This window comes from Manis pentadactyla, chromosome 17 (assembly GCF_030020395.1).
Source record: "Manis pentadactyla isolate mManPen7 chromosome 17, mManPen7.hap1, whole genome shotgun sequence".
NCBI classification, from domain to species: domain Eukaryota; kingdom Metazoa; phylum Chordata; class Mammalia; order Pholidota; family Manidae; genus Manis; species Manis pentadactyla.
Genome location: NC_080035.1, coordinates 3,936,921 through 3,947,398, shown reverse-complemented (window position 1 = coordinate 3,947,398; position 10,478 = coordinate 3,936,921).

The window sequence follows — 10,478 nt, the reverse complement described above, 5'->3', positions numbered from 1 at the left end:
TGAACGGCACTCAGGACTGCTGCTCCTCGCTGCAGAAGTGCCCAGAGAGGTTCAGGCTGCATCCTACTTTTTAAGGAAAAGGAGATATTTAAACATTTTTCTTAACCTTCCCACCAAAGGCATTCTCTCCCAAGAAAGAAGTGTAATTTAATATAAAAATTGTTTTACAAGGTTTATTTTGCTAGGACGTTTTTCCTATGGATCGACATACTTCTTGGGACTATAAATAAGGTCATGTCGCAGTGAATTCGTTTTGAGTTTCTCCCAGAGAGATACCAGATCTCGATGTTTACCTATGTATGCCCTAAGCAGGATTTGTCCTATAATACAGAAGTTTTATGCTGGTGTATGTGATTCTAGAAAAAAACTTTTCCTCCATCTCCCTATAGTGTTCTTAGAAATGAATGTGTTACCGCAAAAGATTTAAATTGTTAACTGTACAAAGGAGGATTATAATGGTTTCTAAGGCTAACTCTGTCACCGTGTCTCTCCCTTATTCATCATTTTCTAATTTATCTGTTTCTTTTAGATCTTAACAAAGATTATTTTAACTAAATAATTACTCTGTAAGACTTAGAAATGAAGAGAAAACGAATAAACCGCTTTTGATGCAAAACTTATGAATTACAGAGGAGAATAGGAATTGAGTTGTGTGAATTTCTTTCCCTGCTCTACGGAAAAGGTGATTGAGGACACTTTTCTTTCTTTAAGTAACCCACAATTGTTTTGACTCTTCAGTGAATTAAAGTTTTCGTAAAAGCTTCAGATTGCCCTAACAATCCATTTCTCATTCTATGAAATCCTGGAGTCAGAAGAGATCCCGTTACATGAAACACCCATAGAAATTATTCTTTATAAATGCCAAAAGAAAAAATGTCAACAATGACATTTGTCAGGTGAATTTCGGACACCAAAATAATCTGTTCCTTTTTTGACAAAGGTAGATTTCCCAAAGTGAATAAAACATAACTGATTAAGAATTCTGCCTTGATGAAAAAAGTGTTAATTCACCGAACCGCTGAAATTTAATCAAAGGCGCCCCGTGGTGGTGAGCAAGAAAGTGTTTTGCCGGATTTCTTCTCAGTGTTTTAGGGTGCAAAAACACAGTTAGTACCACTGCTGTTCCTACTGAGTGCATTTGACATCTCAGCAAAAGTTCTACCGTCAGAATTCATTTTTAAGAGGGGAATGACTGAAAAGATTTAGTATAGATAATTTTTTGACAACTAGACTCTGGGTGTACTCTGGATTTTTCCGTGTCCCTGCCATAAAGTCATGTTGAAAATGCTTTCATGCCTGAATATTGTGATCAGTATCAAGTGTAAAAAGGTTTTTGTAAAGGCAGTGAAGTACAGGCAGTGGCTAAAACCGCAGGTTTCAAGAGAGAGTGCTGGGTGCACATTATGCACTTCTTTTCCTTGACGCCAGGGCACGTCAGGAAACGATTTAACCTCACTGGGCGTGTGATTCCCTCAATTTTAACATAGGGACAGTAAAACCGACCTTCCTTGATAAAATGAATATGAAGGATATAGTAGACAATACATTCAAAATGCCTCGGAGAAAGCATGGCGCTTGGAATGTCGGGTGTAACTGTCATCCGTGATGAGAGCAAGAGCAGTGCTGGTATCCTTGGCACCCATTGTGTGAGGTGGGCATGTGCCATGATTCCGAGCAAGGCGCGAACGCATGAACGGCACTCAGGACTGCTGCTCCTCGCTGCAGAAGTGCCCAGAGAGGTTCAGGCTGCATCCTACTTTTTAAGGAAAAGGAGATATTTAAACATTTTTCTTAACCTTCCCACCAAAGGCATTCTCTCCCAAGAAAGAAGTGTAATTTAATATAAAAATTGTTTTACAAGGTTTATTTTGCTAGGACGTTTTTCCTATGGATCGACATACTTCTTGGGACTATAAATAAGGTCATGTCGCAGTGAATTCGTTTTGAGTTTCTCCCAGAGAGATACCAGATCTCGATGTTTACCTATGTATGCCCTAAGCAGGATTTGTCCTATAATACAGAAGTTTTATGCTGGTGTATGTGATTCTAGAAAAAAACTTTTCCTCCATCTCCCTATAGTGTTCTTAGAAATGAATGTGTTACCGCAAAAGATTTAAATTGTTAACTGTACAAAGGAGGATTATAATGGTTTCTAAGGCTAACTCTGTCACCGTGTCTCTCCCTTATTCATCATTTTCTAATTTATCTGTTTCTTTTAGATCTTAACAAAGATTATTTTAACTAAATAATTACTCTGTAAGACTTAGAAATGAAGAGAAAACGAATAAACCGCTTTTGATGCAAAACTTATGAATTACAGAGGAGAATAGGAATTGAGTTGTGTGAATTTCTTTCCCTGCTCTACGGAAAAGGTGATTGAGGACACTTTTCTTTCTTTAAGTAACCCACAATTGTTTTGACTCTTCAGTGAATTAAAGTTTTCGTAAAAGCTTCAGATTGCCCTAACAATCCATTTCTCATTCTATGAAATCCTGGAGTCAGAAGAGATCCCGTTACATGAAACACCCATAGAAATTATTCTTTATAAATGCCAAAAGAAAAAATGTCAACAATGACATTTGTCAGGTGAATTTCGGACACCAAAATAATCTGTTCCTTTTTTGACAAAGGTAGATTTCCCAAAGTGAATAAAACATAACTGATTAAGAATTCTGCCTTGATGAAAAAAGTGTTAATTCACCGAACCGCTGAAATTTAATCAAAGGCGCCCCGTGGTGGTGAGCAAGAAAGTGTTTTGCCGGATTTCTTCTCAGTGTTTTAGGGTGCAAAAACACAGTTAGTACCACTGCTGTTCCTACTGAGTGCATTTGACATCTCAGCAAAAGTTCTACCGTCAGAATTCATTTTTAAGAGGGGAATGACTGAAAAGATTTAGTATAGATAATTTTTTGACAACTAGACTCTGGGTGTACTCTGGATTTTTCCGTGTCCCTGCCATAAAGTCATGTTGAAAATGCTTTCATGCCTGAATATTGTGATCAGTATCAAGTGTAAAAAGGTTTTTGTAAAGGCAGTGAAGTACAGGCAGTGGCTAAAACCGCAGGTTTCAAGAGAGAGTGCTGGGTGCACATTATGCACTTCTTTTCCTTGACGCCAGGGCACGTCAGGAAACTATTTAACCTCACTGGGCGTGTGATTCCCTCAATTTTAACATAGGGACAGTAAAACCGACCTTCCTTGATAAAATGAATATGAAGGATATAGTAAACAATACATTCAAAATGCCTCGGAGAAAGCATGGCGCTTGGAATGTCGGGTGTAACTGTCATCCGTGATGAGAGCAAGAGCAGTGCTGGTATCCTTGGCACCCATTGTGTGAGGTGGGCATGTGCCATGATTCCGAGCAAGGCGCGAACGCATGAACGGCACTCAGGACTGCTGCTCCTCGCTGCAGAAGTGCCCAGAGAGGTTCAGGCTGCATCCTACTTTTTAAGGAAAAGGAGATATTTAAACATTTTTCTTAACCTTCCCACCAAAGGCATTCTCTCCCAAGAAAGAAGTGTAATTTAATATAAAAATTGTTTTACAAGGTTTATTTTGCTAGGACGTTTTTCCTATGGATCGACATAGTTCTTGGGACTATAAATAAGGTCATGTCGCAGTGAATTCGTTTTGAGTTTCTCCCAGAGAGATACCAGATCTCGATGTTTACCTATGTATGCCCTAAGCAGGATTTGTCCTATAATACAGAAGTTTTATGCTGGTGTATGTGATTCTAGAAAAAAACTTTTCCTCCATCTCCCTATAGTGTTCTTAGAAATGAATGTGTTACCGCAAAAGATTTAAATTGTTAACTGTACAAAGGAGGATTATAATGGTTTCTAAGGCTAACTCTGTCACCGTGTCTCTCCCTTATTCATCATTTTCTAATTTATCTGTTTCTTTTAGATCTTAACAAAGATTATTTTAACTAAATAATTACTCTGTAAGACTTAGAAATGAAGAGAAAACGAATAAACCGCTTTTGATGCAAAACTTATGAATTACAGAGGAGAATAGGAATTGAGTTGTGTGAATTTCTTTCCCTGCTCTACGGAAAAGGTGATTGAGGACACTTTTCTTTCTTTAAGTAACCCACAATTGTTTTGACTCTTCAGTGAATTAAAGTTTTCGTAAAAGCTTCAGATTGCCCTAACAATCCATTTCTCATTCTATGAAATCCTGCAGTCAGAAGAGATCCCGTTACATGAAACACCCATAGAAATTATTCTTTATAAATGCCAAAAGAAAAAATGTCAACAATGACATTTGTCAGGTGAATTTCGGACACCAAAATAATCTGTTCCATTTTTGACAAAGGTAGATTTCCCAAAGTGAATAAAACATAACTGATTAAGAATTCTGCCTTGATGAAAAAAGTGTTAATTCACCGAACCGCTGAAATTTAATCAAAGGCGCCCCGTGGTGGTGAGCAAGAAAGTGTTTTGCCGGATTTCTTCTCAGTGTTTTAGGGTGCAAAAACACAGTTAGTACCACTGCTGTTCCTACTGAGTGCATTTGACATCTCAGCAAAAGTTCTACCGTCAGAATTCATTTTTAAGAGGGGAATGACTGAAAAGATTTAGTATAGATAATTTTTTGACAACTAGACTCTGGGTGTACTCTGGATTTTTCCGTGTCCCTGCCATAAAGTCATGTTGAAAATGCTTTCATGCCTGAATATTGTGATCAGTATCAAGTGTAAAAAGGTTTTTGTAAAGGCAGTGAAGTACAGGCAGTGGCTAAAACCGCAGGTTTCAAGAGAGAGTGCTGGGTGCACATTATGCACTTCTTTTCCTTGACGCCAGGGCACGTCAGGAAACTATTTAACCTCACTGGGCGTGTGATTCCCTCAATTTTAACATAGGGACAGTAAAACCGACCTTCCTTGATAAAATGAATATGAAGGATATAGTAAACAATACATTCAAAATGCCTCGGAGAAAGCATGGCGCTTGGAATGTCGGGTGTAACTGTCATCCGTGATGAGAGCAAGAGCAGTGCTGGTATCCTTGGCACCCATTGTGTGAGGTGGGCATGTGCCATGATTCCGAGCAAGGCGCGAACGCATGAACGGCACTCAGGACTGCTGCTCCTCGCTGCAGAAGTGCCCAGAGAGGTTCAGGCTGCATCCTACTTTTTAAGGAAAAGGAGATATTTAAACATTTTTCTTAACCTTCCCACCAAAGGCATTCTCTCCCAAGAAAGAAGTGTAATTTAATATAAAAATTGTTTTACAAGGTTTATTTTGCTAGGACGTTTTTCCTATGGATCGACATACTTCTTGGGACTATAAATAAGGTCATGTCGCAGTGAATTCGTTTTGAGTTTCTCCCAGAGAGATACCAGATCTCGATGTTTACCTATGTATGCCCTAAGCAGGATTTGTCCTATAATACAGAAGTTTTATGCTGGTGTATGTGATTCTAGAAAAAAACTTTTCCTCCATCTCCCTATAGTGTTCTTAGAAATGAATGTGTTACCGCAAAAGATTTAAATTGTTAACTGTACAAAGGAGGATTATAATGGTTTCTAAGGCTAACTCTGTCACCGTGTCTCTCCCTTATTCATCATTTTCTAATTTATCTGTTTCTTTTAGATCTTAACAAAGATTATTTTAACTAAATAATTACTCTGTAAGACTTAGAAATGAAGAGAAAACGAATAAACTGCTTTTGATGCAAAACTTATGAATTACAGAGGAGAATAGGAATTGAGTTGTGTGAATTTCTTTCCCTGCTCTACGGAAAAGGTGATTGAGGACACTTTTCTTTCTTTAAGTAACCCACAATTGTTTTGACTCTTCAGTGAATTAAAGTTTTCGTAAAAGCTTCAGATTGCCCTAACAATCCATTTCTCATTCTATGAAATCCTGCAGTCAGAAGAGATCCCGTTACATGAAACACCCATAGAAATTATTCTTTATAAATGCCAAAAGAAAAAATGTCAACAATGACATTTGTCAGGTGAATTTCGGACACCAAAATAATCTGTTCCATTTTTGACAAAGGTAGATTTCCCAAAGTGAATAAAACATAACTGATTAAGAATTCTGCCTTGATGAAAAAAGTGTTAATTCACCGAACCGCTGAAATTTAATCAAAGGCGCCCCGTGGTGGTGAGCAAGAAAGTGTTTTGCCGGATTTCTTCTCAGTGTTTTAGGGTGCAAAAACACAGTTAGTACCACTGCTGTTCCTACTGAGTGCATTTGACATCTCAGCAAAAGTTCTACCGTCAGAATTCATTTTTAAGAGGGGAATGACTGAAAAGATTTAGTATAGATAATTTTTTGACAACTAGACTCTGGGTGTACTCTGGATTTTTCCGTGTCCCTGCCATAAAGTCATGTTGAAAATGCTTTCATGCCTGAATATTGTGATCAGTATCAAGTGTAAAAAGGTTTTTGTAAAGGCAGTGAAGTACAGGCAGTGGCTAAAACCGCAGGTTTCAAGAGAGAGTGCTGGGTGCACATTATGCACTTCTTTTCCTTGACGCCAGGGCACGTCAGGAAACTATTTAACCTCACTGGGCGTGTGATTCCCTCAATTTTAACATAGGGACAGTAAAACCGACCTTCCTTGATAAAATGAATATGAAGGATATAGTAAACAATACATTCAAAATGCCTCGGAGAAAGCATGGCGCTTGGAATGTCGGGTGTAACTGTCATCCGTGATGAGAGCAAGAGCAGTGCTGGTATCCTTGGCACCCATTGTGTGAGGTGGGCATGTGCCATGATTCCGAGCAAGGCGCGAACGCATGAACGGCACTCAGGACTGCTGCTCCTCGCTGCAGAAGTGCCCAGAGAGGTTCAGGCTGCATCCTACTTTTTAAGGAAAAGGAGATATTAAACATTTTTCTTAACCTTCCCACCAAAGGCATTCTCTCCCAAGAAAGAAGTGTAATTTAATATAAAAATTGTTTTACAAGGTTTATTTTGCTAGGACGTTTTTCCTACGGATCGACATACTTCTTGGGACTATAAATAAGGTCATGTCGCAGTGAATTCGTTTTGAGTTTCTCCCAGAGAGATACCAGATCTCGATGATTACCTATGTATGCCCTAAGCAGGATTTGTCCTATAATACAGAAGTTTTATGCTGGTGTATGTGATTCTAGAAAAAAACTTTTCCTCCATCTCCCTATAGTGTTCTTAGAAATGAATGTGTTACCGCAAAAGATTTAAATTGTTAACTGTACAAAGGAGGATTATAATGGTTTCTAAGGCTAACTCTGTCACCGTGTCTCTCCCTTATTCATCATTTTCTAATTTATCTGTTTCTTTTAGATCTTAACAAAGATTATTTTAACTAAATAATTACTCTGTAAGACTTAGAAATGAAGAGAAAACGAATAAACCGCTTTTGATGCAAAACTTATGAATTACAGAGGAGAATAGGAATTGAGTTATGTGAATTTCTTTCCCTGCTCTACGGAAAAGGTGATTGAGGACACTTTTCTTTCTTTAAGTAACCCACAATTGTTTTGACTCTTCAGTGAATTAAAGTTTTCGTAAAAGCTTCAGATTGCCCTAACAATCCATTTCTCATTCTATGAAATCCTGGAGTCAGAAGAGATCCCGTTACATGAAACACCCATAGAAATTATTCTTTATAAATGCCAAAAGAAAAAATGTCAACAATGACATTTGTCAGGTGAATTTCGGACACCAAAATAATCTGTTCCATTTTTGACAAAGGTAGATTTCCCAAAGTGAATAAAACATAACTGATTAAGAATTCTGCCTTGATGAAAAAAGTGTTAATTCACCGAACCGCTGAAATTTAATCAAAGGCGCCCCGTGGTTTTGAGCAAGAAAGTGTTTTGCCGGATTCCTTCTCAGTGTTTTAGGGTGCAAAAACACAGTTAGTACCACTGCTGTTCCTACTGAGTGCATTTGACATCTCAGCAAAAGTTCTACCGTCAGAATTCATTTTTAAGAGGGGAATGACTGAAAAGATTTAGTATAGATAATTTTTTGACAACTAGACCCTGGGTATACTCTGGATTTTTCCGTGTCCCTGCCATAACGTCATGTTGAAAATGCTTTCATGCCTGAATATTGTGATCAGTATCAAGTGTAAAAAGGTTTTTGTAATGGCAGGGAAGTACATGCAGTGGCTAAAACCGCAGGTTTCAGGAGAGAGTGCTGGGCGCACATCACCCACTTCTTTTCCTTGACGCCAGGGCACGTCAGGAAACGATTTAACCTCACTGGGCGTGTGATTCCCTCAATTTTAACATAGGGACAGTAAAACCGACCTTCCTTGATAAAATGAATATGAAGGATATAGTAAACAATACATTCAAAATGCCTCGGAGAAAGCATGGCGCTTGGAATGTCGGGTGTAACTGTCATCCGTGATGAGAGCAAGAGCAGTGCTGGTATCCTTGGCACCCATTGTGTGAGGTGGGCATGTGCCATGATTCCGAGCAAGGCGCGAACGCATGAACGGCACTCAGGACTGCTGCTCCTCGCTGCAGAAGTGCCCAGAGAGGTTCAGGCTGCATCCTACTTTTTAAGGAAAAGGAGATATTAAACATTTTTCTTAACCTTCCCACCAAAGGCATTCTCTCCCAAGAAAGAAGTGTAATTTAATATAAAAATTGTTTTACAAGGTTTATTTTGCTAGGACGTTTTTCCTACGGATCGACATACTTCTTGGGACTATAAATAAGGTCATGTCGCAGTGAATTCGTTTTGAGTTTCTCCCAGAGAGATACCAGATCTCGATGATTACCTATGTATGCCCTAAGCAGGATTTGTCCTATAATACAGAAGTTTTATGCTGGTGTATGTGATTCTAGAAAAAAACTTTTCCTCCATCTCCCTATAGTGTTCTTAGAAATGAATGTGTTACCGCAAAAGATTTAAATTGTTAACTGTACAAAGGAGGATTATAATGGTTTCTAAGGCTAACTCTGTCACCGTGTCTCTCCCTTATTCATCATTTTCTAATTTATCTGTTTCTTTTAGATCTTAACAAAGATTATTTTAACTAAATAATTACTCTGTAAGACTTAGAAATGAAGAGAAAACGAATAAACCGCTTTTGATGCAAAACTTATGAATTACAGAGGAGAATAGGAATTGAGTTATGTGAATTTCTTTCCCTGCTCTACGGAAAAGGTGATTGAGGACACTTTTCTTTCTTTAAGTAACCCACAATTGTTTTGACTCTTCAGTGAATTAAAGTTTCCGTAAAAGCTTCAGATTGCCCTAACAATCCATTTCTCATTCTATGAAATCCTGGAGTCAGAAGAGATCCCGTTACATGAAACACCCATAGAAATTATTCTTTATAAATGCCAAAAGAAAAAATGTCAACAATGACATTTGTCAGGTGAATTTCGGACACCAAAATAATCTGTTCCATTTTTGACAAAGGTAGATTTCCCAAAGTGAATAAAACATAACTGATTAAGAATTCTGCCTTGATGAAAAAAGAGTTAATTCACCGAACCGCTGAAATTTAATCAAAGGCGCCCCGTGGTTTTGAGCAAGAAAGTGTTTTGCCGGATTCCTTCTCAGTGTTTTAGGGTGCAAAAACACAGTTAGTACCACTGCTGTTCCTACTGAGTGCATTTGACATCTCAGCAAAAGTTCTACCGTCAGAATTCATTTTTAAGAGGGGAATGACTGAAAAGATTTAGTATAGATAATTTTTTGACAACTAGACAATGGGTATACTCTGGATTTTTCCGTGTCCCTGCCATAACGTCATGTTGAAAATGCTTTCATGCCTGAATATTGTGATCAGTATCAAGTGTAAAAAGGTTTTTGTAATGGCAGGGAAGTACATGCAGTGGCTAAAACCGCAGGTTTCAGGAGAGAGTGCTGGGCGCACATCACGCACTTCTTTTCCTTGACGCCAGGGCACGTCAGGAAACGATTTAACCTCACTGGGCGTGTGATTCCCTCAATTTTAACATAGGGACAGTAAAACCGACCTTCCTTGATAAAATGAATATGAAGGATATAGTAAACAATACATTCAAAATGCCTCGGAGAAAGCATGGCGCTTGGAATGTCGGGTGTAACTGTCATCCGTGATGAGAGCAAGAGCAGTGCTGGTATCCTTGGCACCCATTGTGTGAGGTGGGCATGTGCCATGATTCCGAGCAAGGCGCGAACGCATGAACGGCACTCAGGACTGCTGCTCCTCGCTGCAGAAGTGCCCAGAGAGGTTCAGGCTGCATCCTACTTTTTAAGGAAAAGGAGATATTAAACATTTTTCTTAACCTTCCCACCAAAGGCATTCTCTCCCAAGAAAGAAGTGTAATTTAATATAAAAATTGTTTTACAAGGTTTATTTTGCTAGGACGTTTTTCCTACGGATCGACATACTTCTTGGGACTATAAATAAGGTCATGTCGCAGTGAATTCGTTTTGAGTTTCTCCCAGAGAGATACCAGATCTCGATGATTACCTATGTATGCCCTAAGCAGGATTTGTCCTATAATACAGAAGTTTTATG